Genomic DNA, 12,089 nt, shown 5'->3' with positions numbered 1-12,089 from the left:
TTGATGTCAGCAAGATGTTTCAAAAAACATTGAGACGGGCATGTTTACCACTGTGTTGCATCACCTCTACTTTTAACAACACTCTAAATGTTTGGGAACTGAGGAGACCAGTTGCTGTAATTTTGAAAGAGAAATGCTGTCCCATTCTTGCATGATATACAGTTTCAGTTGCTCAGTAGTTCGGGGTCTCCTTTCTTGTATTTTGCTCTTCATAATACACCAGATGTTTTAAATGAGAGACAGGTCTGGACTGCAGGCAGGCCAGTTTAGCACCCAGACTCTTTTACAACAGAGCCATGTAGTTTTAATATGTGCAGAAAACAGTTTGGCATTGTCTTGCTGAAAGAAGGAAGGTCTTCCCTGAAAAAGATTTTGTCTGGATGGCAGCATATTGCTCTGAAACGTGTATATATCATTCAGCATTAATGATGCCTTCCCAGATGTACAAGCTACCCATGTCATGTGCACTAATGCACCCTCATACCATCACAGATGCTGGCTTTTGAACTGCGGACTGATAACAAGCCGGACTGGAGCAATTCCAGCGTTATGGACGTGACACTTGAACTCAAAATGGCAACAAATGACCCAGTGCATGTTTTATTGTCTCCCAATATTTAAACAGGTGTTGCATATTTTAAGGCTGTACCATACTGGAGAAGTGATAGAACAAGAACAATTCCCATAGTACATCTAGGGCATGCCAGAAAATGCCAATAAAAGATGCGTTATGGATGTGACAGAAAAAGTATCACTTTTCTTGGGTGACTGTACATTTTTATCAAACTCTGTGAAATTGTAAACCTAATGTCGAAATGGAGATATCCATTTGATAGAGGGGTCCAAGGTGAATATTAAAAAATCTTTGTTTAAAATATTTTGTATTTCATGCAGAGTTTCGGAAGGAAAAGTCAGCGTTATGGATGCGACGAAATTCCGTTATGGATGTGACGCGTCTGAAATAGACATGGCATATGTTTAGAAAATCAGCAATTTAACCACCATAACCCTTTGAAAAACTCTCTAAATATCAGCTAAAACTATCAAAGTTCTTAAATAATATTTAGGATGGCTATTGTTTTGCTGTTTTGTGGATTTTAGCATACATTTCTGTGGCTTGTGGCAATAATATAGAATTGTACATGATCAAAGTTGATTTTAGCTTGGGTTTTACATTATAAGAAAGAAAGACTGACAGTGACGTATTAGGTTGGTTACAAATTGGTTCAACTTATTCACATCTGTAAAATACAGGCCTAGGTGATATCTCTGGGAGTGGTTTTGATGTATTACATGTTGCTTTATTTTTGCATGGTGAGGTTGACATTTACATGGAATTGCCCACTGTCCCTCTCCTCTTTAGCCTGGTGGACATGGTGTCCATGATTTCTAAAAAGAATTTCTACTTTTGATTCATCAGACCTCAGGACAATTTTCCACTTCACCTCAGTCCATTGTAAAAGAGCTCAGGCCCAGAGAAGGTGGAGGTGTTTCTGGATATTGTTTATATCTGGTTTTAACTTGCATTTGTGGATGCAGTAATGAACTGTTTTCACAGACGATGGTTTTCTGAAGTGTTCCTGAGACCATACAGTGATTTCCACTACAGACACATGTCTGCTTTTAATGCAGTGTCTCCTGAGGGCCTGAAGATCACAGGCATCCAATGTCAGTTTTCAGCCTTGTTTCTTACATACAGAGATTTCTCCAGATTCTCTGATTCTTTTAATGATATTATGTACCATAGATGACGTGATCCTCAAATTCTTTGCAAGTTTAGATTAAGGAACGTTATTCTTAAATTGTTGCACTGTTTGCCCACACAGTCTTTTACAGAGCAGTGAACCCCTCCTCATCTTGACTTCTGAGAGACTCCACCTCTCTGGGATGCTCTTTTTATACCCAATCATGTTACTGACCTATTGCCAATTAACTAAATTAGTTTTTTTTAGCATTACACAACTTTTTCAGTCTTTTGTTGCCGCTGTCCCAATTTTTGCTGAAAGATGATGCTGACATCAAATTCAAAATGAGCATATATTTTTCAAAAAACAATAAAATTTCTCAGTTTCAACATTTGATATGTTGTCTTTGTACTATTTTCAATGAAATATAGGGTGATTCGGTGGCACGGTGGTGTAGTGGTTAGCACTGTCGCCTCACAGCAAGAAGGTCCGGGTTCGAGTCCCGTGGCTGGCGAGGGCCTTCCTGTGCGGAGTTTGCATGTTCTCCCCATGTCCGTGTGGGTTTCCTCCGGGTGCTCCGGTTTCCCCCACAGTCCAAAGACATGCAGGTTAGGTTAACTGGTGACTCTAAATTGACCGTAGGTGTGAATGTGAGTGTGAATGGTTGTCTGTGTCTATGTGTCAGCCCTGTGATGACCTGGCGACTTGTCCAGGGTGTACCCCGCCTCTCACCCATAGTCAGCTGGGATAGGCTCGAGCTTGCCTGTGACCCTGTAGAACAGGATAAAGCGGCTACAGATAATGAGATGAGATGAGATATAGGGTGATTCGCAAATCTTCACATTTTGTTTTTATTTATATTTAACACAGTGTCCCAACTTTTTTTGAAGTCAGGGTTGTACATTTTATCATCATGGATACATTCAGATTATTATAAGCGAGGAGCCTCATAGGCAGAGACAAGGGCGTAAAAACGGTGTTGATATTGGTGGGGACATAATTTGGCCAAGCGCCCCAGTGCGCCATGGTTGTCGCACGAAATGTGGCCTACACTGTACAAATGATTGGTTGTCCATTCCTTTGTGTTATTTTGATTTTTAGCACCAGGTACACTTAGTCTTAGACTTAGGCTAACATCTGCATGTATACGGGCAATACATTATCACACAGAGAAAGTGGACATTGAAGTTGCTGTGAATTTCGCTGTAGTGGATGACCTACCCAAAATACAACAACACAATCAATCAAAATTATGTGCTGCTGCTTCATTTTCACACAACTTATACTATTTTCACACATTTGAAACATCACGTGCTTCCTTTTGAGTTACTGCAATTTCAGAATCTGGAAGTAATGTAGGTATGGGTGGTAGAAGTGTGAAGAGTTTTGGTAGTTGTAGTGCATTTTGCAAAAATGTTTATTCATCAAGTTGAAAGGGTTAAGTGACAATTGTTTCACATTTTTACATTTTCTTGCAGAGGTTACATACATACGCATATACACATGCATATATACATATGCATATACATAAAAACAATGAGCAAGAAAAAAGTAAATATAAGTAAACATTTAGCATTACCTACAAGCATTTATTAGTGTGTGAGAGAGAGAGAGAGATTGCAAACAGAAACTCCTTGCTGTTACAGTAAATATAAGTAAACATTTAGCATTACCTACAAGCATTTATTAGTGTGTGAGAGAGAGAGAGAGAGAGAGAGAGAGAGAGAGAGAGATTGCAAACAGAAACTCCTTGCTGTTACAGTAAATATAAGTAAACATTTAGCATTACCTACAAGCATTTATTTGTGTGTGTGAGACAGAGAGACAGACATAGAGAGAGAGAGATTGCAAACAGAAACTCCTTGCTGTTACAGTAAATATAAGTAAACATTTAGCATTACCTACAAGCAATTATTAGTGTGTGAGAGAGAGAGAGAGAGAGAGAGAGATTGCAAACAGAAACTCCTTGCTGTTACAGTAAATATAAGTAAACATTTAGCATTACCTACAAGCATTTATTTGTGTGTGTGAGACAGAGAGACAGACAGAGAGAGAGAGAGAGAGAGAGAGAGAGAGATTGCAAACAGAAACTCCTTGCTGTTACAGGATCATATGACAAAAGGTGTTTTTGCCTTCTGAGGCAGAAGCTAAACAATTGGAGTCGAGCGCTTGGCAGAAGAAAACGTCACTGTCTGAAGAGGTTCTCTAACAAGGCTATTTTGTTTTGAATAGCTTACCGTTGACTGGGTAAAATAATATCTTATGTCATCTGTGATTGGTTCAATAAATATCTTATGTCCTCCTTCCGTTTTCTTTTATTGCCCGACATCACTGCCTGTGCGCTGTTTTGCTGTAGCAGCGAGCTGGATGCTGATTTTACCGCTTGCTACTGCTTACAGCCAATGACAACAAAAAACCATAGCAACGTCAAGGCAACGGGAGGTGGGCCAATCAAAAACCATAGCAACGTCAAGGCAACGGGAGGTGGGCCAATCAAAAACCATAGCAACGTCAAGGCAACGGGAGGTGGCCAATCAAAAACCATAGCAACGTCAAGGCAACGGGAGGTGGGCCAATCAAAAACCATAGCAACGTCAAGGCAACGGGAGGTGGCCAATCAAAAACCATAGCAACGTCAAGGCAACGGGAGGTGGGCCAATCAAAAACCATAGCAACGTCAAGGCAACGGGAGGTGGCCAATCAAAAACCATAGCAACGTCAAGGCAACGGGAGGTGGGCCAATCAAAAACCACAGCAACGTCACGGTAACGGGAGGTGGGCCAATCAAAGCTTCATAAAGCTTTTTTACCTGCTGTCCCCACTAATAGTCAGCCGTTTTTGAGAGGTCTTTTCACAACTGAAAATCAGCTGGAAGCGATACCGTGTTTGGTGTTTTTATTCAGCGTTTCCCGCATCGCGGCTTCTCCATTCAAAAATGGTATGGACATTTTAAACTCAGCTGAATATTGGTATGGACGCGTCCATACGCATTTTTACGCCCATGGACAGAGAGTGTGGATACATAAAGAAACCCATCGAGTTGTTTTCTGATGGTTTCGGTCCTGTGCTTGCCCCCACCGTATCAGTGTTAGTAATTACAGCCATACACACCGCCTAGTGGCCAGTGTTAGTAATTAAGTCATACACACCGCCTAGTGGCCAGTATTAGTAATTACAGCCATACACACCGCCTAGTGACCAGTGTTAGTAATTAGTCATACACACCGCCTAGTGGCCAGTGTTAGTAATTACAGCCATACACACCGCCTAGTGGCCAGTGTTAGTAATTACAGCCATACACACCGCCTAGTGGCCAGTATTAGTAATTAAGTCATACACACCGCCTAGTGGCCAGTGTTAGTAATTACAGCCATACACACCGCCTACTGGCCAGTGTTAGTAATTAGTCATACACACCGCCTAGTGGCCAGTGTTAGTAATTACAGTCATACACACCGCCTAGTGGCCAGTGTTAGTAATTACAGCCACACACACCGCCTAGTGGCCAGTGTTAGTAATTAGTCATACACACCGCCTAGTGGCCAGTGTTAGTAATTACAGTCATACACACCGCCTAGTGGCCAGTGTTAGTAATTACAGCCATACACACCGCCTAGTGGCCAGTGTTAGTAATTACAGTCATACACACCGCCTAGTGGCCAGTGTTAGTAATTACAGCCATACACACCGCCTAGTGGCCAGTGTTAGTAATTGCCAGTCATACACACCGCCTAGTGGTCAGTGTTAGTAATTACCAGTCATACACACCGCCTAGTGGCCAGTGTTAGTAATTACAGCCACACACACCGCCTAGTGGCCAGTGTTAGTAATTAGTCATACACACCGCCTAGTGGCCAGTGTTAGTAATTACAGTCATACACACCGCCTAGTGGCCAGTGTTAGTAATTACAGCCATACACACCGCCTAGTGGCCAGTATTAGTAATTAAGTCATACACACCGCCTAGTGGCCAGTGTTAGTAATTACAGCCACACACACCGCCTACTGGCCAGTGTTAGTAATTAGTCATACACACCGCCTAGTGGCCAGTGTTAGTAATTACAGTCATACACACCGCCTAGTGGCCAGTGTTAGTAATTACAGCCACACACACCGCCTAGTGGCCAGTGTTAGTAATTAGTCATACACACCGCCTAGTGGCCAGTGTTAGTAATTACAGTCATACACACCGCCTAGTGGCCAGTGTTAGTAATTACAGCCATACACACCGCCTAGTGGCCAGTGTTAGTAATTACAGTCATACACACCGCCTAGTGGCCAGTGTTAGTAATTACAGCCATACACACCGCCTAGTGGCCAGTGTTAGTAATTGCCAGTCATACACACCGCCTAGTGGTCAGTGTTAGTAATTACCAGTCATACACACCGCCTAGTGGCCAGTGTTAGTAATTACCAGTCATACACACCGCCTAGTGGCCAGTGTTAGTAATTACCAGTCATACACACCGCCTAGTGGCCAGTGTTAGTAATTGCCAGTCATACACACCGCCTAGTGGTCAGTGTTAGTAATTACCAGTCATACACACCGCCTAGTGGCCAGTATTATATTATATATTATAAAGAAATAAAACAAAAGAGGCTGGCGATGATATAAGAAAATTGTACAACCCAGAAACAGATGGGAGCTCTGCTTTTAGGCAGTGGCTAAATCTATATATTATTATTATTAATTCTATCCATCCATTATCTGTAACCGCTTATCCTGTGCAGGGTTGTGGGCAAGCTGGAGCCTATCCCAGCTGACTATGGGCGAGAGGTGGGGTACACCCTGGACAAGTCGCCAGCTCATTGCAGGGCTGACACACAGAGGCTACGTTTACATTACGTCGAATCAGCGGATCATCAGATTAATGTTCTTAAAACGATTCGCGTTTACACTAAAACCGTTAGCCGTGCACACAGCAACACCAATACACGGATACGCTCGGCTCCGCAGGCATCCTGCACTCCAAATCACTCCGCCCTGAACAGCGAGTGCCCTCTGGAGGGTGCGCACTCCGGCCCTGCGCAGCTCACACAGCGCGCGAGTGAAGTGCACAAGCCACGATTCGGGACTGAGCCACTGTGTGTGTGATCCCAGTGCATATCACTTACTACTTGCAAGTGGAAGGATGGCAAGCCTAAAGACAATCATAACTGCACAATGGGCAGTATTTGCATCAGTATTTGCAGTATTTTCATACTTTTATACTCTTTAATGAAAGGTGATACAAGGCGGAAGTCCGTGCCATTTTTCAGCAGTCGCGTCACATGACCAACGCCAGCGAATCAGGAAGGTGGATGTCACAGTGACGTTGTCCAATGAGGACGCCAGCTAGAGCTCAGCACAGCGTATTCGCGTATCTCAATGTTTACACAGCACCGGACCAGATACGATCTAGATTGAATACGTGGACGCTGGTGGATTCCCGTTTCCTGGCTTTTCCAGGTGGTTTAATGTAAACGGACAGTGCATCCGCGAAGAAAACGAGACAGATACGGTCTAATGTAAACGTAGCCAGAGACACACAACTATTCACATTCACATTCACACCTATGGTCAATTTAGAGCCACCAATTAGCCTAACCTGCATGTCTTTGGACTGTGGGGGAAACTGGAGCACCCGGAGGAAACCCACGCAGACACGGGGAGAACATGCAAACTCCGCACAGAAAGGCCCTCGCTGACCACTGGGCTCAACAAACCCAGAACTTTCTTGCTGTGAGGCAACAATGCTAACCACTACTTTATAATTTTCTATATTTCTGCATAAATATGACCACACACATCATCATATTTTCACACAAGTCCTAAAAGTAGATAAAGAGAACCCAGTTGAACAAATGAGACAAAAATATTATCCTTGGTTGTTTATTTATTGAGGAAAATAATCCAATATTACATATCTGTGAGTGGCAAAAGTATGTGAACCTCTAGGATTAGCAGTTAATTTGAAGGTGAAATTAGAGTCAGGTGTTTTCAATCAATAGGATGACAATCAGGTGTGAGTGGGCACCCTGTTTTATTTAAGTCTGTTCTTCACAACACATGTTTGTGGAAGTGTATCATGGCACAAACAAAGGAGATTTCTGAGGACCTCAGGAAAGCATTGTTGATGCTGATCAGGCTGGAAAAGGTTACAAAACCATCTCTAAAGAGTTTGGACTCCACCAATCCACAGTCAGACAGATTGTGTACAAATGGAGGAAATTCAAGACCATTGTTACCCTCCCCAGGAGTGGTCGACCAATAAAGATCACTCCAAGAGCAAGCCATGTAATAGTTGGCAAGGTCACAAAGGACCCCACGGTAACTTCTCAGCAACTGAAGGCCTCTCTCACATTGGCTAAGGTTAATGTTCATGAGTCCACCATCAGGAGAACACTGAACAACAATGGTGTGCATGGCAGGGTTGCAAGGAGAAAGCCATTGCTCTCCAAAAAGAACATTGCTGCTCGTCTGCAGTTTGCTAAAGATCACGTGGACAAGCCAGAAGGCTATTGGAAAAGTGTTTTGTTGAGGGATGAGACCAAAATAGAAATTTTTGGTTTAAATGATGTGTTATGTTTGGAGAAAGGAAAACACTGCATTCCAGCATAAGAACCTTATCCCATCTGTGAAACATGGTGGTGGTTGTATCATGGTTTGGGCCTGTTTTGCTGCATCTGGGCCAGGACAGCTTGCCATCATTAATGGAACAATGAATTCTGAATTATACCAGCGAATTCTAAAGGAAAATGTCAGGACATCTGTCCATGAACTGAATCTCAAGAGGAGGTGGGTCATGCAGCAAGACAACGACCCTAAGCACACATGTCGTTTGACCAAAGAAGAAGAATAAAGTTAATGTTTTGGAATAGCCAAGTCAAAGTCCTGACCTTAATCCAGTCGAAATGTTGTGAAAGGACCTGAAGCGAGCAGTTCATGTGAGGAAACCCACCAACATCCCAGAGTTGAAGCTGTTCTGTACGGAGGAATGGGCTAAAATTCCTCCAAGCCGGTGTGCAGGACTGATCAACAGTTACCGGATACGTTTAATTGCAGTTATTGCTGCACAAGGGGGTCACACCGGATACTGAAAACAAAGGTTTGCATACTTTTGCCACCCACAGATATGTAATATTGGATCATTTTCCTCAATAAATAAATGATCAAGTATAATATTTTTGTCTCATTTGTTTAACTGGGTTCTCTTTATCTACTTTTAAGACTTGTGTGAAAATCTGATGATGTTTAAGGTCATATTTATGCAGAAATATAGAAAATTCTAAAGGGTTCGCAAACTTTCAAGCACCACTGTAGTGTCGAATGTGTCGTGGAATATATTTGAGTGTGTGTTATAGAAAATAGTGTAGAATACATATGGAATATATTATAAAGAGTGTTACTGTAGAACATAGTGGAAGATGGGTTATGGAATACAGTGTAGAATGTTTTACAGAATATAGTGAAGAGTGTGTTGTTGAACATAATGTTAAATGTGTTCCCAAATATAGTTTGGAATGTGTTACAGTATATAATGCAGAGAATTTATATGTAATATAGTGTAGAGTGTGTTACAGAACATACTGTAGAATATAACTAAAGAAAACTAAAGAATTCAATATAATCAATTTGATCATAATACTAGCGAAATTTAGCCAGATTAAACAGTTATTTTTGGTCTTTGTAAAAGAGCCCAAGCAGTACATAAAAACAATTACTGACTCACAGTCAGAAAACTGTTAAAACCATTGATTTGTGTGGTTATTTTAAAATAATTTATTATTTGGGGGTTAGAGAAGCAGCCTTGGGCCCCAAGGGTTGCTGGTTCTATTCCTGGGACTGGCAGGAAAAATGTGAGAGGAGCTGAGTGAATGAATAAATCTGTATCATGACTGAAGTGCCCTTGAGCAAGGCACCTAACCCCCAACTGCTCCCTGGGTGCTGTAGTATACCCGCTTTGTGTGTGTGTGTGTGTGTGTGTGTGTGTGTGTTACTACTTCAGATGGGTTCAATGCAGAGAAGGAATTTTGCTGTGCTTAAGTGTACATGTGGCAAAAATAAAGGCTTCTTCTTCTTTAATGTTTTCAGTTGAAAATCCCCCTGGCTGAAATGTTTTTGTTTTGATTGTATTAATGACTTCTATTTGTCTGTCTTTACTGTAAAATAAAAAAAGGAGAACATTGCAAAATACGATAGTGAAATGAATAAATGCTGCTCCCAAAATGAAATACAGGAATAAAACTCCATATAAATGCAGCCATAACTAAAGCTTTATGATTAGGTAGACTGCAAAATTATATTAATATGTCATGATTCCGTGTCAGCACTCACAAGTATTAAGACAGGTTCAACCAGAAGTCATCAAGATCTGCTTTATGGAATCTTGTTTACCAATTCAAGAATGGTAAATCAAAGGAAAAATATCACATTCATTAGAATCCCAGCATATTCAGGCATCAAGGGGAACGAGAGAGCAGACAAACTTGCAAAAGAAGCAGTCAAAAAAAAAAGAAACTGTTGAAATTAGCATCAAATTATCAAAATCAGAGGGTGGGGAAAGGTCAGTCAACAGTGGTAACGGTTATGGGATAACGAAACAAAAGGGAGACATTTGCACTCAAGCCAAGACAACGTATGTATGTTGAGAAGCAGGGGATCAAACCAGAAAGAGCAAATCAGAATAAGCAGGCTGAGGATTGAATACAGCAATCTTAACAGTACATTTAACATCATGGGAAAACATTCAACGGGTTTCTGTGATCAATGCCATGAAGCTGAGACAGTTGAGCATATCCTTATATCATGCAGGAAATGTAGGTGTGAGAGACAAGAAATGATGACAGAGCTACAGAAAATAGGACAGGTAGAGGACAATATTAAAAGTGTATTAACATATCGAGACACTGCTTAGGGGAGGAAATGGTTATTTACATTTTTAAGAACAACTGGACTGGAAAGGGGATGGCATGGTGGTGTAGTGGTTAGCACTGTCGCCTCACAGCAAGAAGGTCCGGGCTTGAGCCCAGCGGCTGGCGAGGACCTTTCTGTGCAGAGTTTGCATGTTCTCCCCGTGTCTGCGTGGGTTTCCTCCGGGTGCTCCGGTTTCCCCCACAGTCCAAAGACATGCAGGTTAGGTTAACTGGTGACTCTAAATTGACCGTAGGTGTGAATATGAGTGTGAATGGTTGTTTGTCTCTATATGTCATCCCTGTGATGACCTGGTGACTTGTCCAGGGTGTACCCCACCTTTTGCCCATAGTCAGCTGGGATAGGCTCCAGCTTGCCTGCGACCCTGTAGAACAGGATAAAGCGGCTAGAGATAATGAATGGATGGATAGACTGGAAAGGGATTTAAAATGAAGTGATAATAATATAGAAACAACCTGTAGATGGCAGTAATGCAATATTGTGGATGCCAGCTTGCATAAAACCTCGAAGAAGAAGAGAAGAATCAGCAACTTTTCCTTTTTTTCTTTTCCTTTTCAAATAACACTTTATTGAAAAAGTACAAATGTACAAAACCAATATGGCAACATCCTCATGGTGTCCTATTAAATATAGGGAAGAACAGAGATATTATCAAAGGGAACAATCTGATAAAAATGTAGTATAAACAACTTATAATACAATATTAGAGATAAATTATGTAGGAAATGCTGTAGTTAAAGATGTCCATGGATAGAGAGAAAAAAAGGAAAACAAGTAAAAAAAGCTATAATAATAATAATAATAATAATAATAATAATAATAATAATAAATACATACAAGGGAAACGGTTTTATCTCAGTTTTCTAATTCAGTGGGAAAATGTTTTATAATATCATACAATCTTTCTGCTTTTGCTCCTTTTACAAATTTTAAGGATCTTAAGTATAATTCAAGAAAGAAACAAATTTGTGGGGTGATTTTAGAATTCTATTATTGTGTATTTAAAAGAAAAAAACTTAGCTAGGCATAGAATTACATTACATTATAGAGACTTCATCATTTTTGTTTTGCAAGATCATAGCAAATGTTATATTGTCTCTCGAAATAGAATCTGGAAATGATGAGACTTTTTGTTTATCCATTTGTGAAGGTCAATCCAAAATGTATGTATGACACCACATGAGAAAAATATCTGGTCTGTAGCTTCAATATCATTTTCACAAAATAAGCATAAATTATCACCAATAGTAATTACTTAAACATAGTTTAAGTAATTCTTTAGAAGGATAAATGTCATTCATAATTTAAGTGTGTTTCCTTTGTTTTGTTAGACATAGTTCTTAGTCTATGGATTGAATTTTTATCAAAGTTATGTAGGATATCATTTTTGTTCTGTCTTCCAGTGAATAATTTCTCAGTTTGACAGTTTCTAATAGAAACATTTATTATTACATTTATTGTCCAGGATTAAAATCCCCTGAATTGGTAGT

This window comes from Neoarius graeffei, chromosome 22, assembly GCF_027579695.1.
Source record: "Neoarius graeffei isolate fNeoGra1 chromosome 22, fNeoGra1.pri, whole genome shotgun sequence".
In the NCBI taxonomy this organism is placed as follows: Eukaryota; Metazoa; Chordata; class Actinopteri; order Siluriformes; family Ariidae; genus Neoarius; species Neoarius graeffei.
Note: the sequence above shows the minus strand (reverse complement) of the source record.